This window comes from Leptidea sinapis, chromosome 10, assembly GCF_905404315.1.
Source record: "Leptidea sinapis chromosome 10, ilLepSina1.1, whole genome shotgun sequence".
NCBI classification, from domain to species: Eukaryota; Metazoa; Arthropoda; class Insecta; order Lepidoptera; family Pieridae; genus Leptidea; species Leptidea sinapis.
Window position 1 is genome coordinate 13,250,857 of NC_066274.1, and position 8,491 is coordinate 13,259,347.

The 8,491-nt window shown below is 34.3% G+C and overlaps 2 non-coding genes across 2 annotated transcripts; one reads left to right on the forward strand and one right to left on the reverse strand.

The window, feature by feature from the left end:
• Positions 1 to 118: 118 nt before the first annotated feature.
• Trnar-ccu (transfer RNA arginine (anticodon CCU)) lies at positions 119 to 191 on the reverse strand. Its single transcript has one exon. It is a non-coding gene; the product is annotated as a tRNA-Arg (tRNA).
• Positions 192 to 1,380: 1,189 nt separating this feature from the next.
• On the forward strand, positions 1,381 to 1,452 carry Trnaw-cca (transfer RNA tryptophan (anticodon CCA)). Its single transcript has one exon. It is a non-coding gene; the product is annotated as a tRNA-Trp (tRNA).
• Positions 1,453 to 8,491: the final 7,039 nt, after the last annotated feature.

Sequence of the window (8,491 nt, forward strand, 5' to 3'; positions counted from 1 at the left end):
TTTTGTTTGAATTTTTTGTAAAAGCTTTCTAATAGTATTTATTTTTATAAATATATTAAATACGTTTTGAACAATTATTTAAATTATATGTAACAAAAAAAGAATAAAAAGATTGACGTACCCCTGGTGGGACTCGAACCCACAATCCCCGGCTTAGGAGGCCGATGCCTTATCCATTAGGCCACAGGGGCTGATATTGTATAGGCTCAAATTAGTGAATAGTATCACAATATAGTTTTGATAAGATACTATCAAGTAATATTTATTATCATTTTAGATAATAACGATAGAATATGACACACATGGCCAACAGGAGAGGCGGGCTAAAATATATTGAGTGCAAGGCAAACATTTAATCGTCAGTCGGCACCCCTTTAGCGGGCATATATATAATGGATAGAGGGCCCAAGTATCTATATAGTATTAATTTTAATCACAATCGGTGCAGCAGGTTTTGTACTCTCTGGTATACTCTCTATGATTCAAATATCACTGATATTGTGTAAGTACTTGCATACATAATTACACGACAGATGAGAATTCTTGCGTGAGTGCCCCTTTATAACCTCGCGCCCTAGGCCCTAGTTTTCCCTAGGAATAAAATCCGCTTCTGCCAAAAGCCTCATTCGAATCACTAGCACTACCATTTCATACCTAGTATCCTATAGAGTAGGGAGACCACTGTGAAATTCTCAGTGACGCATATTCTACTAAAATCTTACAAATTGTCATTTTTTATCTTAAATTCTATCAACACCCGCATACTAAATAAAGAAATAAACTAAAAAACTAAAGAATTATAGAGAAAAAATTATACTTAATAAAGTTGAGGTTATAAATATAATAACACAAAATTATTATAGTATATTATAAAAATTATTATTTAAATTAGATATATTATTATCAAACTTAACGTTATGGGCTAAAAGTACCCTAATAATATATTCATTTAACAATAACTATAAAACTATATTTTTTCTATTATCTTCTGACTTCTATTCGGGTATTAATTTTAAAACTCCTTTATTGACAGATAAGGCAACAAGTATACCTCAGTCCTCAACGTTGAGTAATATTTATTCCAGTTTATTGTTAGATTTAAAATCTGAAAAGTAACCGTAGGTACAATACCTATAAAGTTGCAGAATGGTCCTTGCACTCTACTTTATTGTATATAATAGTTTGGGATCTTCATAATAGGTGGCGCTTTTCTATAATTATAATAATATGTATTGGAATATATATGCACAAAATCCACTTTCTAAGACAATTACCGATGAAAATGTGTGTCTTTAGTATTCAATGAAACATTAAAAATAAAGCTACAAGATAATTATTAACTTTTGTCTAATATTGATATATTTAGACTAGTTACGCATCGACTCCGTGGCGCAACGGTAGCGCGTCTGACTCCAGATCAGAAGGTTGCGTGTTCAAATCACGTCGGGGTCATCAATACCCTCTTTTTATTTTACTTGATATTTTTTATTTGTCATTGTAGATACTTGTGAATGAAATAAGGTACATTTGAATCGATCATCACACACCCGCTTTATAAATTTGATGACGCTTTAAACAGGACCAGAAGTTTCCATTCCTTTCTAGTACAAATTTTTACATAGAGGATTTAACGAAATTTAAGTTTTTAACGAAATAATTATAATGGCTTTATTACAGTTAACATTTACATAATATATTTAGTAACCAATTCACATAATATAATACTTTATTTATAACTTAACCTACTTAACTATAAACAGTTAGTTTTATTTTTATACAGTCTGTGTACTCTTCTTGTTAATTGCTTGCCCTTCGACAAAGACCTCCTCCAAGGCAATCACATTCTCTCCGATTTTGAGTTATTCTAGACAACAGTCGTCTTCCTTTTTGTATTAAATCATCCTCTAATAGTATCAAATGCCTTTCTCTATTCCTTTTAATTATAATTAATATCTTGGGTTCGAATCCCGGTAGGTGCAAACATTTATATGATGAATATGAATGTTTGTTTCCGAGTCATGGATGTTTATATGTATTTATGTATGTATATTGTATATATATCGTTGTCTTGTACCCAAAGTACAGGCTATGCCTAGTTTGCGGCAAGATAATTTGTGTAAGAGTGTGTCAATTTTATTATTATTACTAGCTGACCCGGCAAACGTTGTTTTGCCATATAAAGTATAATTCACGCGATAGTTTTATAAGTAATAAAATATTGCCGATATTATAGCCTGTACATCATTTTGTTCTATTGTCAATAGTTTTTGCAGCGCACGCAAAAATAGGTTTTCGATTTTACACCTTGTGTTACAAAATAGCAATTTTATTACGGATCCCTAATTTTGAAAAAGCCTATAGCCTTCCTCGATAAATGGACTACGCAACACTGAAAGAATCATTCAAATCGGACCAGTAGTACCAGAGATTAGCGCGTCCAAACAAACAAACAAACAAACAAACAAACAAACAAACACTGCAGCTTTATAATATTAGTATAGATTATTTTAATTACAAAATACATACATTAATATGTACAGGCATCCGTGACTCGGAAACAAATACTTATATACAGGTAAATACTCATATTTGCCGGTTTCAATCTGTCTGTCTACAATAACAAAATCGAGGATAATGGTCCTTGAACCAGCCTTGCTATTTAATACTCTAATTGCTGAGCAAACAATGTGTTGTGTGCAAACTGGTTACGAATGACAAAACCCAACTGAAGCTGCTAAAATCTAGTACTAATTAACTTATAACTATATTGTTGTCATTCGATTTATACTTATAAAGTATTAGGTTTAGTATCTTTTTTTTTATGGAATAGGAGTAGTGTTAAGTGATCACCGCCGCCCACACCCTCCTGCAACTCCCGAGGAATCACAGGAACGGCACATGGGGTTTTATTAGTGGTAAACATTCCGCGACCTTCTCAAGAGAGGACTCGATAGAAGATTTTCTCCCGGCACTGGTCGACGTTTTCCCGAGAGAGACCTGCACGGCCCGTGTATGCGGCATCACCAGTGCTGTCGTCTGCATAGCAACGTAACGTTGGACACCTCCAACATATCATTCATATGCAGAAAAACAGCGTGGGAGATAGCACACAGCCTTGGGGCACTCTAGCGTTCACGGGCTTCGGGTTCGAGCAATAACCTTCGACAACAACTTGTATGCTACACCCAGTGAGGAGCTGGAGGTCCACTTGCATAAGCTCTCGGGAAGCCCAAATGATGGAAGTTTTGAGAGGTAGAGGTAGTACACGCATAAACACACACACACTGTCTAAACTAATATTATAAAGAGGACACATATGTGTTTTTGTATGTATGTTTGTAATGTTTTCACACAAAAAGAACTGGACTGATTTCAAAAATTCTTTCATCATGAGAAATCTGCATCCTTACTGAGTGACATAGGCTATATTACATTTAAAAAAAAAATAGGGATCTCTAATAAAAATGCAATCATACAACACAAGGTATCAAAAAATTTGTCATAAAGAATCTGTCATCGCTTACGCTGCGGAAACTATTGATGATAGGAGAAAAAATATTCTACTAGTCATATAGTAGTAGAATGTATCAATATCTACAAAAAAGTCTGCGATACCATATGTCCAACTACTGTAGTTATGGCACTATAACTACTTTTTTATATATGATAAAAGTGTCGACAATAATCAAACCATATTATTCATACATCTTCAATTTACATAATCCTTATCCAAATAATTTTAAAAACTAATAAAACTAAGCGAAATAAAACTTTTATGTCAACAAAAATAAATCTATAGTCTTAGTCCTCTCCACTACCACAAGAACAGTATCTACGCGAGTGAAACCGCGGGGCATTGCTAATAAAAGTATTATGGGAGCATTATATCAACAGAGTAAAAATATATATTATATTAAAATATTTTTCTCTCTTTTAACTCCGGCAAACGCGCGCCTCTGCAACGCCTATTTAGCACATACAATGAAATCTTTTCAGATATTGACATATTAGGTATATCGGAACTACAATTCAAATCAGCAATTAATAGCACATTGAAACAGCATCAACTTAGTTAATGTTATTTAATTAAATTTAAACTTAAATCTCATTGTTATGAAATTAAATATTCTCATTGGAGACTTACATGTAACATCATAATAATATTGTAAGCAACATCTGTTTGTAATAATCTCTTGGTAACTGCGTTATTAGAGTCTACTTTTCTTTCTTGTTATCTAACACTTATATATAGTAACCCGTGGACATTGTCGTTGGTTATGCACTTAGTACTACTTATGTTATTTCTTCCTCTAATTTAATCATCTAGTGTGTAATTGTTTTGTGTCCCAAATAAAATAAAAAAAAATAAAAAAAAAATAAAAATATAAAAGGGTTTTGTTTCAGAAAATTGTTCGTTTCCTCAACAGTGAGGTGTTAATTAAAATACATTTTGTATTCTATTTGATTACGTGTAACAAATTTTAATTTAAATAACATACTAAATTTAAAAGCGTGTAATTGTAACGGTAATCTTACATTAGGTTTTTGAGTAAAAGTTATATTTTAATGATTATCTATTTAAGTCGAAAAACCTTTTTAGGCTCACGTTTTCAAGCATATTAAAGTGGTTCAATAAATAATATTGCAAATGTTAAAAAAACAGCTACAATTACACGCATTTTAATCCAATAAATAGTATTTTAATTAAATTACTACTTCTACGAGCATTTTGATTGTAAAATCAACGAAAAGTCGTGAAAAATTTATAAAGTTAATTTCACGAATTTGCTATAATGACTAGTTTTAATACGCTTAATAACATTTATTGACATATATAATACTCTTTCCTAGTCACTAAGAACATGATCCTCTGTTAACATATAGCAATAATATAATTTATTTAACTAACCGTCGTATTTACTGTGATAGTGGTCTAATGCGGAACTCAGGACTTACACAACCGACGTATTTTAGTTCCCGTTTTAATATACTTCTTTATATATTATACTTTCAAGGCCTACAGAGTAAACTCAAGCAGTTATTTCTTCCATTGCATTATATAACTTAATTGTATAGTTGATAGGAGTGCAGGCGCTCTAATGGCTTTAACTAAAAATAGGATAGCGTCTCTCGTTTTTATTTTACCAACTGCCTTGCACAACCTTCACGTTATGATCTCAAAGTCCATTTTAAACTAACTGTGATACAGACTACAAATCTTAACTGGAAAATCGTCATTCCTGAACAAAACCGTGTATTGCTGATGCAATGTGATGGTTCGATTTTAAATTTCACTCTTAAGTTTTACAGTACATATTGGAATGCAGGCTGTACGTGCAAGAAGCAATATTTCGCTGCAACCATAACTTGGTTCAGACGATCAGGTGACTGGCATACGTGTTCACTGGCGCCTTCAAACGAATCGCATACTTGGACTGCACACACCCATGCATCAATGTAGTTGTGCGTGTCGCTACGATCTCTTACGTGCATATACACGAACACGCCTTCTATATGTCTATGTGTGCGTTCGAGACACGTTTGTGTTCAACTTGGAGGTCATATTATAATAATTGGTAACATTTTTTTATGATTCGTCGAATACACGTTCAGGTTGTTAGCACTTGGTTAGATCCTTTTCGGAATCTACACGCGTACTTATTTACGACCCGATATTTTCAGTGATTGGTCATTGAATCATTATTTCAGACTTACCGAAACTGCAGAAATATAGATGATATCATAGTGGAAGTTTTTGGGAAAAATTTGGAATCAAAATTTTTTGGGCCGGGTAAAATTTATTATGATAATTAATTAAATGAATACTTAGGAGAGTTTAGAGGCAGAAATAAACTAAATACTTACATATATAAATATACTTTTATATTACATAAATTGTAATTTTTGTGTACGATAGCGCAATAAATAAATATTGTTTTTAATTCGTGAAAATTTTAATGTAAAATAATTGTAATAGTTCTGGAGTGTTATTTTTTTTATGTATTATAAATTGCCTTATTTGTGTACGATAGCGCAATAAATGAATATTGTATTTAACCACATAAATGCTAATACTTTTATGCTAATAAATAAAGCAATTGGTGCGAAATTATTCCCTAACCATTCAAAAATATTCAAAAATGCACAACGTTAATGTTCAAGATTTCATGGGCACTCCCCGAGTGCAACCTGTTTTTTTTTTCGTATAGAAGCTGAGGACAAACAAAACATGCATAGGTACGGGCCGTCTGTTGGTATGTCATCACCCCAACTCATACTGTTATGAAGAGAAATCACAAGTTGGTTTTCGACTTTATAAAGTTTAAATATGTATTTATTTGTGTTTAAATTATTTTTAATATACCGGGTTGTCTGACAACCATAGTACAGTATAAACCTAAATTCGAGTTATGCTGTGTCTGTTACTATTCGACGTGACGTATCTATCTTTATTAATAATAATCTTACAAGATTTTATCAACGATACGTCACTCCAACGGTTGGCTCAGTTGGTAAGAGAGCTCGCACGTAACGCGAGAGGTTGCAGTTTCGAGTCCCGCATCGTTCATTAAATTTTGTTTTCAGTTTTATTTGAGTTATTAATCCCAGAGTGATTACTCAAGTCAATTTCCTAATACATAAATATTGGGGTTGAGCAGGTGTAAAGTAGATCCTGTAGATGAAGCCACAACCTGAGAGTTGAACAAAGCATACAAGATTTTATCAACGATACGTCACTCGAACGGTCCGCTCAGTTGGATAGAGCGCTCGCACGGAACGCGAGAGGTCTCGGGTTCGCGTCCCGCATCGTTCAAATAATGGTTTTCAGTTTTATTACTGTCTGTTATATTATGAAACGCCCAATAAACGTATATACATATTATGTATAACATCAAAATCGAAGGAACGATGAATTGAACCGAGAGTGCCTTGGTAAGAGTCGACGGTTGTACCTTTTGAGACACCGACGCATTTAATTTATTTATCGGTACATAATATTGCCACAATTTGAAAATATATTTTTTCAAATATATGATTTATCTTTACTAATTGCGAAAACTCTTACGTTTTAGGAAATTTTATTGACGTAGGCGTTACTTTGCGGAAATCCATAATTATACATATACTGCAGGAGACTGCAGTCTTGTGCCAGATTTTGGCGAGACAACACGTCCTGAGGATGCCTCGTGTAGAGGCGAAACACGTTTCAAATTGTTTAAAGACAAATATTGGCGGAATTAACACTAAAGAAAACTCAAATCATTTGTATCTTACGTTTTATATAGGAAGTGTCGCTAACTAAAATATTGTACACACTTTGCTGCCGCTTACGTGTAATGTATGTACATATATGTACACCGGTAAGTTTCAAGCAAGCTATGACGCAGCGACTTAGGAAATCCATAGAAACTCGTCAGGGTCAATCAGAATATTGTCTGCTCAGGTACGAGTAGATAACAGTGAGTCCAGGTCGTAAAATAGCCTTGATTCGTTCTGTGGTCTATTTCAATTATTTCTGCTGACTCGATGACGTCAACGTTTGACGCAAGTCGGCTGAACCTCAATAATTCATTGTTATTGTCAATAAAGCGTTTCGTGAACTTTTCGGACCAATTGACCCTCCTAACGATCAGCGGATGTGATTCGAGTCACGCCTACTTACATTGTTTTGCTCACACGTGAAGCTGTAATGTGATACTGTCAAGTTCATCATCATACCAGTGGGAGGCTCCTTTTCACCGGATACTAGATATGTACCACAACGGCGCCTGTTTCTGCTGTGAAATAGTAATGTTAATAACTGTCTTTCGGTCCGAAGGGCGCCGTAGCTAGTTAAATTACTGGGCAAATGAGACTTGACATCTTTTGTTACAAGTTGGCGAGCGTAGTTGTAGTGCCGCTCAGAATTTTTGGGTATTTCAATAATCCTGAGTGGCACTGCATTGTAATGGTCTCCTAATGATCACCACGATCATAGGCCCTACGCTGCCCTCATCCAACCTACTCAGGTGATCTTGACCAGATCGTCGGTTCCAACTTATGGTGGGCCTACCAACACTGAGTCTTCTAGTACGTGGTCGCAATTCGAGGACTTTACCAGTCACCTGCCCGTCGAAGTATGTGCACTGCCCACTGCCACTTCAGTTTCACAACCATCTGGGCTATGTTATCTGTCAAGTGACTTGATAAATATCCAAGATCATCAGGTACCAACATCATAGTACTCAGATTGCTCAGAAACGTTGGAATTCATACAAAAACCAGAGTTTCCATTCCAACGTTCAAAATTCAAATCATTTTACTTCCTAGTGTGTTTCTATAACAATATTTTTTATCTGCGTTTTGCAAGGAAATAATTACTATGACATTTTGTGACAACAATCTCCAATTAAATTAATTGGAGATTGTTGAGCAGGAGGTGTGAATAAGTGCTTTTTTACTACATCTCCGCGGAAAATCCGCTTTTTTAACCTGTTTCCCGGGAGAAAAG